Raw genomic sequence first — 15,397 nt, 5'->3', positions numbered from 1 at the left:
TGGTGATCTCGTGGGTGGCCGCGTCGCAGTCTCTGCCATTGATACACGGATGATCACTGCACTGGATTCCGTTGATATATAGCACATATCGACGTTGAGGTGTAGCAATTATTTGCGTTTCTTCGTAGGCTCAAACGACCTGATTCAGGAGTGGCCGATTAGCGATTGTTTGGCAATCGGGTACAGGCAGCGGCAACAGTGATGGCGATTTCGCTAAAGGCCAGACAGCAAACCATGGGAGAACACGTTTGTCGCTCCCACGCCACCTAGGCCAACACCCTTCGCTGCTTCTAGCTGTTCGAGGAAACCGTTTGCACCGTAGGCCCGACGCGGGCAAATCCCACGGACTGCCAGATAACTGGCCTATCCCGAACTTACTGGAGTTTAACTGTCCTGCATACTGACGTAGGCTGGAATGTAACAATAGAACAAGTACATTGCACCACTCAATAGGCGACTACTGACAATAGATATGCAATCAGGCTATCTGCATGCTCTCGTCCATAGATAAACATAACGCGGACTCGGTCGAGCCAATTCGGGTGCAGGAAATGTGTGCTTGGTCAACGATAGACAGGCCGAGACTTTTTTTAGCGACGATTCATGATGTAACCGTGCATGATGTCTCATTGTCATGTCGTACATGTTGCATGTGTTAAAAATGGTCATGTGAAAGTAACTCCGAACTATGGAATAAGGTATTGCGTATCGCCTAGACGCGTGATCGTGTGTTACCATTTGCGAAAAATGATTGCGGGCTGTCTTGGTTCGCTCGCTTGAATCTTCGAGCACTGGCGTCATCTATGATACCATACCTACGAAACTGTCACAGATTTGACCTAGCCGATTGGTTATTGATTTTAATCTGTTATATGAAGTTTTTTTCTAATTGTTCGATCTACGCGGATAACAAGGCTCTTATTTTAGCTTGGCCTATTCGTTTTCGATTGCAGTATACCTGATCCCTCTCTGCTGTAAGGCGCCTCTCGGCCAAAATACTCGAGGTTTGCTGGGCCGTTCACTTACAAGAACCGGTAAACTAGGATTTCGATTTCTGTTACGTTCGCTTAATTGGTTACTTTTTAACTATTCTTCGATCTTCTTAACTTACAGTCGTTTTTAATTTTCGATAGGATATACCACCTTTCGGACCTAAATTCGGAATAAACGTAATCATACGGACGAAACGAGACCAGAAAGTTGAACAGCGACTGAATGGGTCTCGAATGACCTTACCGTTGGCCAAGCAACGGAGAGCGTACGCAGTGAAAGGGATATTCCGAATCAATAGGCCTTCCTTCTCTGACCAATATCGCTATGTGGAATTTACATTAAAAAAATGCAGTGAGTGACTGTATTGCAGAAAAAATAGAAGAACTATATCTTCTATTTTTTCTACAATACTCTGCTTCGAGCTGAATCATCAATTATAGCTATCAGTTAGCGATTATGTATTTTAGTTGGAAGCATTTCAGCTTTGCAGTCGACAGTTTGATTATTTTGGTGAAACGTTCACGCGCTATCATTCAGATCATTTTGTTCTTCACAGAGTCTTCTTGTTCGTGAGACACCATGCCATAATTAGCTTTGGCTAGTAGTTACGTCGCTGTCGGATTATTAAATTATCTTCTTAGCTTCTAAGTTAACCCAGCTTTCGCATAGCTCGAAAGAAACGAATATTTCTTACGCTGTTCACGATCGTTTTAGAAGATCGGCTCTTCTACGAGCGGCCTGTATGTTTCTTGTAGGCTACTCAATATACACGCGTTGTACCATTTGTCAACTACAGTTGCGAAACTCTACTATTATAGCGGTAAAAAGTTTCAGGGATCAACGGGCTTTTAGCGGTGGCTTTTCAATATATCCCGTTACCAACAGTCAACTTTCTTGCAGAAATAGATGAAGTAGATACGTTTAAGGGTGGTTCGTTGAATCACTGCTTATTTAGGATTTCCTACATACCTGTCCATCGAAGGTTTTGTTACGTTGGAGAATACTGGCATTTGATTACTTGCTAAGCCTTTCGAATGTCTATCCTAGAATTGTGCCACTTCGGTTCTGTTGCTATTTCTATAGAGCTAAGATTGTTTTGGATGAGAGAGTTTAGATTTTCCCAAGTACCTCTTAGTGTCGCAACTCGTAATACAAGAGATCGTAATAGTTTGGCTAGAAATAGTAGGCAAATTTGTTACGATACTAGATACAGCTTTTTTCAAATACCGACGTAATGGCGTGCGGCCGTTTGACCTTAATCGGGAACTTGCGATTAACAAAACGTTCGTGGAAGCGAACCTTCTAGGACGTTAAACGTCCAATAGTGCAATTTTTCTTTCGTTAGCTTTCCTTAGTACCTATTCAATGTCGTCGTGCTTCGAGCAGAAACCAAACATTTTCTTTATCAGTTAACGCTAAGTTCAGATATCATAGACTCGTTTATATGGACACCGTACCGTGATTTGAGGGCATACACCTGAACAGAGGAGAAGTTCCATTAAAAGCTGTAAAAAAATCTTCAGATTGAAAATTTCAGCTATAGCTCTTCGAACTTCCCGGACCACACATGCCATGTTGAAGATGATGTCTTCGTTGCTATCACTACTATTCATATTATTACGCGGTTTTAATGCAGCCACTCCTGGACGGGCATAGCATATTTAAATCATAAAAATTATATCTGAAAGCTTCCGTTAGATGTAGCAAGGGCAATGCAAGCATTCGAAGGCATCAAGCGCTCGTCAAGCTCGTCTAGGTACCGCTGCATTTGCAGTTCGCAGCTCCTTACGGACAACTTCTGCTCGTTGCAATCAGGCCTAGCCTTAGAACAGGCACTACTTTATCGTGATCGTGCGGACTGTTAACGAACTCGAGAGGATAATTTGAACAAAATGAGCTAGAAGAAGCTCTACGGAGCAGTTCCTCTTCGATAAAACCGAAAGAGAATTCCGTTGACGGTTAGCAGGCTAGTAGTAGACAAAACGGAATCAGTCGCGAGGCCGTTTAGCAGTACTTTCGCTTTAGCTTTTCTTGCTTGAATATTACTTAATTATATATTGATAATGTTAAATTAATCTAAAGAAAACAGGCTCATCATCATGTTTAATAGTTCTTTAAAATCACCAGCGAAGTAAATATGGCGAGTTATGCACCAGCCTAATAGGTTATTGCATGGTTTGGTACAATGTCAGGATCAGCTATATCTTCGCTCGACGGCCTTTATAAGATAGATGCGTTTTACTAGACTAGGGTAAATCTGTGACATCGTTGCTTCTAATTAGTCTGTGCGTTCTTCGAAGGTTGTCCTGACAACCTACTTTATCAGGATCTCGTAAGTCATTTCGGGCTGCCATTTCAAGCTTATGTAACAGAACCCCGAAAATGATAAAAGCTTGTCAACGTCACGCAGACTTTATCGCGTATGACGATGCCGCAAAGGGTCCAATTAAAACTAATTGAGCCTATTGCTGTTGCTGTCGACAGTAAGATCTAAATAGGAACAAAAGAAAAACCTGTCGGAAAAAATAAGGGGGTGAGAAGGATGCGAATTAGGTGCCGGGGCCGGTGGTGGCGGTGACGGCAACGACGACGTACAAGAACGGGTAAATGAAACACAGATCACTTATCGGAACTTCAGGCGAAGGAGTCCTCGCTTTAGGCTGTTTCAAACGATTGCTTTGATGTGCAGTGCCTTCATCTTGGGTATAACCCTTTTCAGGCAAACTGAGGCATTTGAATACGAAAGAGTTACGTGGTTTTGCTTAACTTTCTACGAAGTGGCTACGAGAGGCCGATCACGGGTTAGGCAGAGTTTGGATAGATTTGAGGTTTGAGGACGAACATCAGTCAGCAAAGAGTTCGCTTGAGACCTGAGGTTTGGTCGAGAAATGTTCGTTAGATAAGGTTAGATCACTAGGAGACAGCCGTGGCTGAATACACAAACTTCGACGGCATCTCATAGTAATCAGAGCAGAGTTACACGTAACTGCATTGTCCTGGTGTGGCCGATTCCGAAGTTTGGATAAGAAGCATTTTATGCTGCTTAAGAAGCAGTAACAGGCTTTGCCTTTCGATCTGATTTGGTCAAAATTGTCTGGTGCATATTGTGTAATAGTGGAATAATTATGGTAATATCTATACCATTTGTAATGAGTCGATTGTTTAAATAGAAACGATTGAGAAAACGAAGGTTGGAGCGTGCTTTCATAAGAACCGCTTTGCCCCTTAAAGGATTGTCATCCAAATTGACTAGATAAATGACATATCTTTTGATTGGTTATTACGTATAGACTATCAGTCAGTTAAGGATATTTACAAACGTATAGTTATAGCCACTATTTTTTTTGTTACTAGATGATATCGTCTAACATTGTAGTTAGTCGGCACATTGTCCAGAAACTATTTGTGTTGTCTAACAGGGTCCAAAACCTATTGGCCTTATCTATTTTATTTCTCTGTCATAGGATAGCAATTATATTAGAAATAAAATTCATACAATTATTATTAATAGCGTTCTATAATCTCCGCCACCATCAATGTTTTTTCTTACATTTCTATTATATCACCCTGCGAAGTCGCTCCGACCTGAGATAAACATGACATAAATTCTTTCTTTTTTTTTTCAAAACAGAGATCGAAGCGCAGATAAGTTGTAATACTGACCGTTGTTGTTCCATTACCTAACTGCCGCTGCAGTTTCTTCTTTATGGTCAGAGGCAAAAACCATCCATTGTTGGCAATGTGCTTAGCCTCCTATCTTGTCACCGATCCAGATCTGCCGTCGCAGTATGTCTGACGCAAATATAAGTTAAAGGAATCTCTCCCCATGTCATCTTCGCCAACCCCCTTTCCACGCCCTTACCCCTGCACGGGTTTTATTTGACCCCCAGAATTTGAGTGTTCGGCTCCCTTTCCCTCTCGCTCCCGCCCATTCCGTCATCGCTATGGGCGGAGCCAAGAAGGACAGTTAGCAGCAGCGCTTAGAAGCAAACATCTTCCCTCGCTCGCATGACATCATCCCTCATATTCTCTTTGCTGCGTGTTCGTGCTACCCTTACTCGCCTCCCCAGTAGCACCCCTGCGTTTTGTCAACGCCTGTGTCCTGGTAAAGGAAAATTATTCCTCTTGCTTGTGTTCAAAGGGGCGCAGATCAACTGTTCTTACCATATTCCGCCGCTGTAAGAAGTTCAACAAACACCAGTTGCTGTCACGGCCCCTTTGATCGTAACGACGAAGAGCGTGAGCAGGACATAGGCTGCTCAGAACCCCGTGTAAACCTTCGCTCGTCCTAGTTTTGCTGCGCGCTAAGGAATATTGAAGTACGCACTGGAGCGCTAGGACGGGAAAAACCTAGTAAATAGGCAAATGATGATAGTGTACATTTTACAATGCCGGCGAGGAGGATACGTCTAGATATTTTCTGTAGAACGGAAAGGTGCACCATATTTGCCGCTGTAGCCGATAATTACGAGGTCAATGGTCATGGCCACCTTTTTAAAATGTTACGTATCTTGCGCGTGGTTCTTTGTTTCTTCTCTAGAATCGTTCCCTATGTAATGTCTTGACAGTTCCGGATCAACGCTTTTACTCTACGATCATAATAGGTAGGAGGCAGGTGTTCCATTAGAACAATGAGGCTGTGGAAGAGAGGTCATAGAGAATGGAGGCCGATGGACTAAACGGAGAGCTACAGGGAGAAATGGTCAAACCGACTACAAGTTCCAGTATCTGGTAGGATTTTTCCTATTACTTCCGCCGGATTGGCATCTCAGCTGTATAATTCTACAACGAAAACTTCGATTAGTTGCGACTCTGGTCGTCGTATTTGAAGTTATAAAGCGTGACATGTAAAAAAAGACTGAATATTAAAGCTAAGTCAAGAGGTATTTTTTTTATCAGACAGGAGACCTCAAAATGGTTCGATTTTATAAGTCCTCCGTTCTAGTGGGCATTTACGGCATATAAAGTATTTTTAAACGCCATTGTAGTTCGGTGATGTAGTGGTAGCAAAAAATGGACCGACAATTACAACAGATTGAGTCAAGTGTCATTTACAAATCCGTACGCCGAAGGATGTGACGTACGAGTACGGCAACGGCTTTCTCAGGGTAGGTAAAGTATCATCTGGCCTGAAACACTCAGTGCCTATCTGAGAATTACCGAACTATCTAATCTCAATATAAAAAGCATATCTCACCTCAATAACAGATTACGCTGATTAAACGTCTGCTATATCCCCGTTGTTTAAGCATACTCATATATATATACATATATAATTTTAAATAATAACATCAGAAAGAGATAGAAGCTGCAGAAAATGACAAGCTCCTCAGTATCGTTCATCACGCAGTGTTACTGGTTCGAGCTTCGATTTTATTGAACAGATCTAGGATTTGGCTAAATGCCAAAGGCCAAGTAAATATTTAAGCATAATGTATACGTGTTACATATGAGCGACTCACTTTCGTACACAAATATGAGAACTTCAAACGACAGCGTACGAATACAAACTTAATAACTACCTATGACAAACAAATGGTTATGAAATGGTCTAATGATTACGAAGTTCGTTGTCGTAGTGAAACTTGGAATACGTTGTTATCACGGTATAATGATGGAAGTTATTCGAGTGGAATAAATATCGGCTGACCCCTAAACTCGCTGAGGGCACTAGCTCTATGGGAAGGTAATTACCTTGTTGGTTGAGCGCATCTGCTCGAATTCCCCAGGTAATGACTAGAGCGAGTCGAGACGCAGCAATGTCAGCGTTCTTACCTATTATAACTGGGATTACCCCAATTACACATACGTCAATCCACGGTGCGATCCATTGAGAAGATGAAGGTCAGGTTGACCGTGCATGCCCAAACGGGACCCACTTTGAGTTTGTTAATATTATATAAGAACAATAAAGTGATCACCTGTAGGACGTCCTTATAATTTGCTTTACCCTTTCACCTAACATAAATCTTTTTGTATACGTATCGTATCAATATTATTATATAGTATTTAATTGTATAGCTATTTTATAATTTACCTTATTGATTTGGGCGCTAAAATAATAGTACAGATGTTTCTGTCCGTCGCAGATTCAATCTGTCGGTACATTGGGGCATTGTACATTAAGTTCTAGGAAGAAGCTAAAGAATAATATAACTTTGCCACGAGAGAGAAGTATTATTCTTCCAACGGAAAATAAACTCTTCGTCAAAAGCATGTCTCCAATATAAATTTCGACGTTCTTATATCTAAAGTAATTTATCTTCCATGTTACAAATAGAGCAGGTTATCATCATTTTTTTTGGATGTTAACCTACCTTCCTGTTTACTTTGAAGAAAAAGACGATCGGGATCTGAACGCAGTCTACCAGTAGAATCCGATGCGGTTACAAGTATCGTATTTCGGATGAATTCCCTTCAAGTCTTGATGTCAATTCTCTCAGATCACTTTTCCGAGTTGTTCCCTACGAGACCCTTTACGTTGTGTGTGCGACGCACCGCACGATTCGCGCGCTGCACACGAAAAAGCTACGAACGTTCTACAGTAATGCACAGCGATTTTTTGTACAGAGACAATTTGTATACCGGGGCTCCGCAGATTGTTTTACCCTGTGCTCAAGACATGAGTATTGTATCTGAAGGGTCACTGCACACAATGCAAGGTAAAGCCTCCACTATAGAGGGCGGGCCATATTTCGATGTAACAGGATCACTGTTGTCAGAGATTTTTGTTCGTTCTGTATCTCTATTCATGAGCAGATTAGTCGCCGGAAGTTTTTCTGATTGCTAGTAGTGATGACACCACTATCCCCCTAGCATTTTCGGGGGAGTGAGATTCGCTGTATAGAAGATATGTACACGTGCCGAAACTCCCTATATCCGCGGGAGGAGGCTGAGAACAATGGAGCATGCTCAAGTGGTTCCTGTCTAACACATCATAGCTTCTATTGGCTTTGAAAACTACTTTGGTGCAATATCGCTACTAACGCGAGGAAGCCGTCCAAATTCAGCATCGCTTCCAGCGACATATCAAGGAGCACCGTTCAGTGATGGGTCGGGGGACTCGAAGGTCATCAGTCCTACCTGTGAACAGTAATAATGGTTTCGGTGCAAGTTAGCCAGCTATCGAAAACGAAGTCTTCGAAAAAAATCAAGGAGCTGACATAAATAATATCAAGTCCTCGACAGCAAACGCCTATCCTAACCTACCTATGCAAAGATATAGTTTCGTTATTCTCTGTAGATATTTAGTTGCTACGACGGTGCATCAACTGAGCCACTTATCTAACATTAATGAGATAGATGTCCTAAGGTTATTCTAATGAGTTATCAACTCAAAGAAGCCACCTGTGTATTCAGCTTTTTTCTTTCTTGTGTATAGATCCACTGGTTCTTAACATGAGTGTAGGGCAAAATCATTCCCAGTAGTACATTAGCAAAGTTTGCGCCGAGGAAATACAGGGCAGACATTGTAAAAATATATTTTTCGGAAATTCTTCAAACTTCGACAACGTTTAAAGTGGATACTTTTTGATCTTGAAGCCACGTGAAGTTCACTTACGTGTGTAACGTAAGGGAAAAATAGTTTAGAATCCTGTTGAGAACCTCATCCTTTACTACCTGATTACAGCCTAAATGCGAGTTCCCGACATACTGTATTACATGAATTTCAAATAGCATGCTATCGATATCTGAGTTGATCCCTATGACGCCAAAATCAATTGTACCGGTTGCTGATGTTGTAAAGCCGGAACACAAAAAAATCGATACTTTTTGATACTGCAAACACGTTTTTTCGTTGTGTGAGTGGTGATCAGACACACTTCAAATAAAGCGCGCCCATTTCAAAAATATTCACGTCGGTTTGTAAGAAGGTTCTGCTCGACTCGGAGATATCCTCGTTTTATAGGCACAAATAGTGATCGGCCTTTTGTCTTGAGTTCTCGTGAAGGAAGTGACAATTGACTTCGAGTTCACAGTCGTCCCAGCATTGATTTGCAATAGTGTAACAAACATCAAATGGGGTTTAGGTTAGCCCCAGAGACCAACACCAATTAGACGGTCGTTTTTGTTATTAGTATTGTTGTTGTTGTTGTTGTGATGAAAAAACTATCGAGACAATGCGGAAGACTCCTGTTCTCGTCATGATCGTTAGCTTGCCTCGCTGCGCTGCGCTTGGCAACTCAATAAGAGGATCAATATAAACCCGAACGAAAGACTATGCTATAGGCCAGCGCCTAAGCGTATAGCTGCACTACTCCCTAACTGGAATCACCAAACAAGCGTCTCCACGTCAAATAGACACAGAATTTCCTGTAAACACATCTAGATGCTGAGGTATCGTTTCCTCGCATCTGGACGTGCCGTTTAATGTATACACGATGGAATTCCCACTTTTTTCGAAAAAAGCATTTATAAAGCGATTTCACTTACTTCACTGTCCCTCTACGATGATGTGCTCCGTAGAGATAAGCGTTACAGGAGCATAAGGAAAATTTCAAATCTTACCTAGACGTCCTACGTCTGAATTGAATTACGGCCAATGACAGTATGTTCATCTAGACCTCTCCACGTAAATCTGATAGCCTACTATGACAATGTATTGAACAGAACAACTATTAAAAATAAGGCTGTTATAAACGCGATTCTTCCCATAGTATTCTATGAACAAATTCTCAATTGACTCGTTCATTTAACTCTCCTTTAAGGCGCCGAATGCAACTTTTAACTTAATATAGTTAATGCTCACTTGAAAGCATTTGATATCAACTTCATTTATGATTACGCTTCAGAACTGTAAATATCTGAACAGGTGCGTGTATGCAGGACTATATTAAATTGCGTTTAATATTTCTATTCTGTGAAAGCTGTAAGACAGCATCCGATTAGTAACGTCCTTTTTCGTTAGTTCTTTTTTCAGACAGCTTCAGATATGTGTGTTATAATTAGGCTCGATATCTATGGATCGCTCGGAAGTTCTTCCGGCGTTCTCACGGTCCGACGCCGATTGTTAAATTTGTCCGGCAAGTTTGGGTTCTACAAGAAGGCTCCCTTATCCCACGACTCCATAGACAATGCACCTGGATGCGTCATATTTGCAGTACCGACCGAAAACGATACTGTTCTGCTGGGATCGACATGAAGAGGGGTGCTCCTTCCGGCCGGTCGATGCTCAGCTAGACTTGATCTTATGGCGCATTAATGGGTTACCCGCAACGCCTGCCGTTGCACTATGTCTTGCATACTGATTGGGTACGAACAACTCTTAGATCGACCGTTTCTGAATCAATGCAGCATCGTTTACTTCCGAGTCATATTGGCTCGGACCAAATTGTTTAGTGGCTTTAATCTAGCGAGCAATCACAAACCTATCCTTTCGTATGCCTTGGATCAGGTTTGCGATACCTTTCTGGCTGTTCTGACGGTCTCATCTCTCTTGATTCCTCGTTGTCGCCAGGCAATTGGCACTCATCTAATATTCAGCATAAAAGCATTTTCGAGGGGGTTTTAAGGACGACGCATCTGTATCGGATAGCGCTTCTTGCCGACCGTGACGAAATTGTTCAACATGTTATTGAAGACAGAGGACTAGTACGTTGTTGTGACCGCTCTGACCCCGCACCTCTCTGTTCGCGTTCTCTCGTTCAGGCGGTCACTCAACGGATATTAGACATTGAGAGCATCCCCGAGCAGAATCCAAAGTCCCGTCACATCTACCGACATCGAAGCTCATCTCGCCTGCCTCATCGCTACAGATCAACATCAGTTAAACTCGACTTACCCTCAACGATACGAACTTTTCTCCATCCAACTACAATAAAGAACGAAGCTGATATCCAATAAGCTTTTCCACTCTACGAGATAAATTTTATTCCGTCCAGGGAAGCGATAGAGTTAGAGGAAGCCAACAACTCTAAAATTTCTACAGATCGGTGAAAATTCGAGCTGTGGTCGGACAAGAGATCTCTGACAGTGCTCATTTTCGTTACCCCACAAAAAACCTCCTCAGTACTTCTAGTCGACTCGTGGCTCTTGCGCGCAGCGACGCTGTAGCCCCAATAGACGATTCCGACTACTACCGCGATTGCCTCGAACGTTGCCACCCAGTCAGTTTCTTTAAACTAGCTTCGACTTGCCCATTTATCTCCGCCGATCCACCTCCTCCCCGTCTCTAAATTCCCTCCTTAATACAGAACTTAAGTGACTTCGAAGAATGTTCTTCTTAGCTGGCATGATGCTGGTAAATTATAAGTCTGTCTTCCTGTATTTCACCTTCAAGAGCAGAATAGCGGAATACGATTTTCGCGATAGAAAAATTAGCCCATTATGACTTGAGGGTCTAACCTCACGGTTTAACCTCGCTTCTGCTCCCTTTATTACGAGAATTTCCCCTGCATCAGTAATTTGGTAAAGTTTTTGTCTTTGCGTCCCCCGCCAGCCGCGGGATCTTTCTGTTCTGCCTCCGTCATTTACGTTTCGTACCTCAACAAAGCACGGTCTGGCATCTGGCATCTTTAGAAGAACAGGGCCTCCTTTGCCGGGCCTTCTGGAACCACATGACACTGACGAAACCACCAACAACGGATAGCTTCATGTCCGCCCATGGCGACACTCCTTAACAAGCGCTTCGCTGACTCACCACGCTAAGCTAACCTTAGCTAGAGGTTAGTGACAGCGTAAGGATAGGCAGTACAACTTCGTCCTGCTCTCCTGTTCCCGAAGCTCCTAGCGGCATGCAAACTATAGCTAAAACCTTTATAGCTGCTAGCGGGCCTAGCTGCAATAGCACATAACAGAACTTAGGGCGGGAACATAGAAGCGAGCAACGCACCCACTAACAGCTAATGTTAAATAGCGTTGTTACTTAGATGCCCTAAGTTGAGGGCTTCGCGTTTATAGTTGTGAGGGAGCCGGGGAGCAACGTAATTGCCGGCGTTGGATTCATTAGTGCGTTGACTGTCGCTGTGTGCGTCTTTGCCGTTTCAGGCGGCGCGTTAGCCCTCGTCGAGGGCAGACACTTAGGATAGAGAGCCGCCGAGCTGTCGCTCCTACCACCAGAGAGCATACTGCACAACGCGGCTGACATAATGAGATGCAGCTGCTGCAAGGAGGATGAAGTTCCAAGCCCATCGCAAGGATGAGCCCTGTAGGGATAGGGTTAGTGGTAGGGGTCTTTTAAGGGGGCAACACAAATCCGGCTATCTTTGAAGCTGTCAAAACTGTCGACGCATATGCAAAACTCATTAACGACCAACTCACGGTATATCATGCGCCGCGTCTCACCATAATAGACCGGAGACGACCGAGCTGACTCATTCGACTGAAACATTTAATATGCATCTTTTCGCTATCATTCTGGTTACCAATGGCTATGATGCGTGATTAAATACTGGCGTTGATGTTGTGATGAAGAACCTAAGCAAAAAACACTATTTTCCTCAATTACTCCTAAAGGCGCTTACCGTCCTATACTATGTGTGAAATCAAACATTATGAGGCGCCATAAAATCGAATGGGCCGATTTGGGCTTATTGTTCTGGTGCTGCATTGCTGCAAAGTGATTTTACCCTAAACCTCTATAAATGGTGCCAGAGCAATGGCTCCTGGAAAAGAGGTTTCTGTCAACAATTATAAATTGTGTAGCGGGACAATATATATAGTGTTTGCGTTACAGAATAGCCAGCAGGAAATCCGTTGCTTTTCGAAGCGTTCTCTTCTAAGTTAGTGGTGCCTTCACCCTTTGTTCGATCGAGCCTTTATTTCTGGTTCGGAATATTTAAGAAAAAGTAGAAAGTACTACTGTTTCCCTTTGGTTTTCTGAAGCCAGTTACCTACGGCGCATAGATTTCTTCACTTTATTGCGCTATTCATAACAAGATGTTGTTCTCTTATCACTCAAAATATGACTCAAACGATATTAAATATGTCGTTGAAACACGAAGCATAAATGTCTAACCTCTACATCTGCAGCGAGCGCTGCATTTTGGATCGTAGCAAAGTTTCCACTTATTTTCGATAAATATACCCATACAAACATACATATAAACTTCTCATAAAAAAATTAACAGGACAGAGATTTTTCGCGCTAGAGATAACCTAGAGTCATTCACAACAGGCAAGACATGTCTTGTTGCAATAGGAAAAACAACGTGGACAAATTTATAAGGGGTATGCTTATTTACTATAGTTAGAATTTCTATACTATAGGAGCCCACCCTACATAAAAACATTCACATAGCGATCTTCGATGAAGTGAGAGAGGGTAACTTTAGGGAACCCCCGGAAGCCATCTTGCTTAGAAATGAAAAAAGCCCATTGTAATACAAAACTATCTCAATGTGTACACTATATGCAAAATGTTCACACTTGGTCTGGCCGATCACAGAAATACTCTGCCACAGTTTGACGAACATTCCCGTCTCATGTAAATTCTATTCCATTCAAATCAGGGCTGCAGTCATTGATCGACATATTTACGCGTATATCGACTTGAAGCTTCCGAAGAATCGCACGCACCTCTGAGCGTTTGTTGTTGAAGTCCCTTCGACATCAAGCATTAACTCTTATACTACCAAGAACGATCATCTAAATGGCTGATCTGTCTACACGACCCAGTGCGAGCTCTCTGCCTACCGCTGGCTCGAAGGAAACCTAACAAAGAGCGTGCATGACAACTCAAAAGATTCGGGTTTGACCTTTTTTGTTAAGTAGCGCATGTTGTCAAATAACAGAAAAGAGATAATGGAAAGTAGTATAATTTGCCGCATTTAATACAGAAATGAGCTGTGTGTCAATCCACCGTCCAAGTCCTGGTTTGGATGTTGTTACTTAGCCTACGGGGCCTACGTGGTGCCTGAAATAATTCCAGCAGCGATACATATAAATTGCATAATGTATTAGTCCCTTCTTACCTGTCAGGCGTCTTTTTCTGCGCTAGGCGCAAAGCGTTTGTTTAAAGATAGTTTGATGGAACAACAATAACGATGCACTAAAACGGTTTGGCGGGCCGATCTACTTAACAAGATTTGAATGATACTGTTGCCGATAGGCCAATCCTGATGGTATTGTGGCACATACTTGATTTTAAATTGATTTACTATGTTTCGAAACATTGCATGTAATGCTGTTGGACACCTGATTACAGTTCGGCCCCTATTGCTGGATGACTGGGTAAACATGTGATCGTTTAAACTTTTTTTTAAACATTTAAACCTTACAAGATCAGTACGAACTTTATATATGCATCTATGTCGTGCGACAAATGTATCTGCTCAGACTTTTACGCATTAGTTCTTAGTCCTTTTTCAGGCCTGGCTGTTAGCCAGGACGCGTATCAGTGACTGATGGTACTGAACAGTTTCGTATACAGTTCTGTCTTTTAAAGGCAATCTGTCGCATGAAGCCCAGTTATGTCTTTGAGCATATTTGATGTCGTTGGCGTGTGTTCGAAGGCTCTTGTCTTAAGAGTTCTATAGACAGGTTCCTCTAAAGGTAAAGGACCAGGCAACATCTGTTACGGCCAGTTTGACCTACTTCTTAATCTAATGGGTGAGCAATGAAACCGAAATTTAATAAATCTTCATTAAACCCATTTGTGCGGTAATGTATCCGCGTGCTAGTGCTATATTAAAAATTACAGCTGCTACATTGACATGTTTGGCTTTACTCAGAGTTCGGTCATATTTCGATTGTATGGTACAGTAAGTAATATTCGTGCTTTCTTATTTCCAGATTTTCTCGTTGTTAAAAAAGTTCTTCTGTTGCTCTACGAGACTCTGTGATTATTATCTTCCCCAAATCTCTAAGCTCGACCCTCACTTCGGGCTTCGAAGAGTGATTAGAAATAGAGAGAGCTTCCCAATTGTCTATAGTATTTGCCCACAAACAAATAGGAGATCGAAAAAGGATACCATCAAACATTGAGGTTACTTGCGCGTCAGCCGAAGTATAACTCAAGCTTGGTGGAGAGTCCTGCCTTGTAAAATAAGTACTCTTCAGTAACTAATGATTTGGCTTTCGCATTCTAAAATCTAAAGTGAAATAAAAAAAAAAAGACGTACGTCAAACTCGATCAGTTCAGGCGTCACTATCATTGTCTTCATTTACTTCATCATTTTAGGCCACACAATAGATCCGTTATGACCAGGCTAACTATTTTTTTCAACGAAAAGTTTCCTTATCACAATCAGTGATGATACTTACTTGCGGCCTATGAATTGAGCCCGTTCATGTTGATCAAAGCAACCTCACTCTCGAATTCGCTTATGGCCGTAGTATTTATAGATATATTTTAATAGTATTTTGAAAATTGATTCCTCGCCTGATAAATAGTCGAGCACCTACGCTCACGACTCGTTCGCTATTTAAACCCCTAGCTACCTATCCAACCGTGACAATAATGAAG

At 42.2% G+C, this 15,397-nt stretch overlaps 1 long non-coding RNA gene across 1 annotated transcript; it reads left to right on the top strand.

The window, feature by feature from the left end:
• Nucleotides 1–14,092: 14,092 nt before the first annotated feature.
• Nucleotides 14,093–15,059, top strand: LOC111271088 (uncharacterized). Its single transcript, XR_002686653.2, has 3 exons — nucleotides 14,093–14,163; nucleotides 14,363–14,541; nucleotides 14,725–15,059. It is a non-coding gene; the product is annotated as an uncharacterized LOC111271088 (long non-coding RNA).
• The last annotated feature ends 338 nt before the right edge of the window (nucleotides 15,060–15,397 follow it).

The sequence above is a fragment of the Varroa jacobsoni genome, unplaced genomic scaffold, assembly GCF_002532875.2.
Source record: "Varroa jacobsoni isolate VJ856 unplaced genomic scaffold, vjacob_1.0 contig00340, whole genome shotgun sequence".
Classification (NCBI taxonomy): domain Eukaryota; kingdom Metazoa; phylum Arthropoda; class Arachnida; order Mesostigmata; family Varroidae; genus Varroa; species Varroa jacobsoni.
The sequence above is the reverse complement of the archived record's forward strand: the minus strand, read 5'-3'. Positions and strand labels throughout refer to the sequence as shown.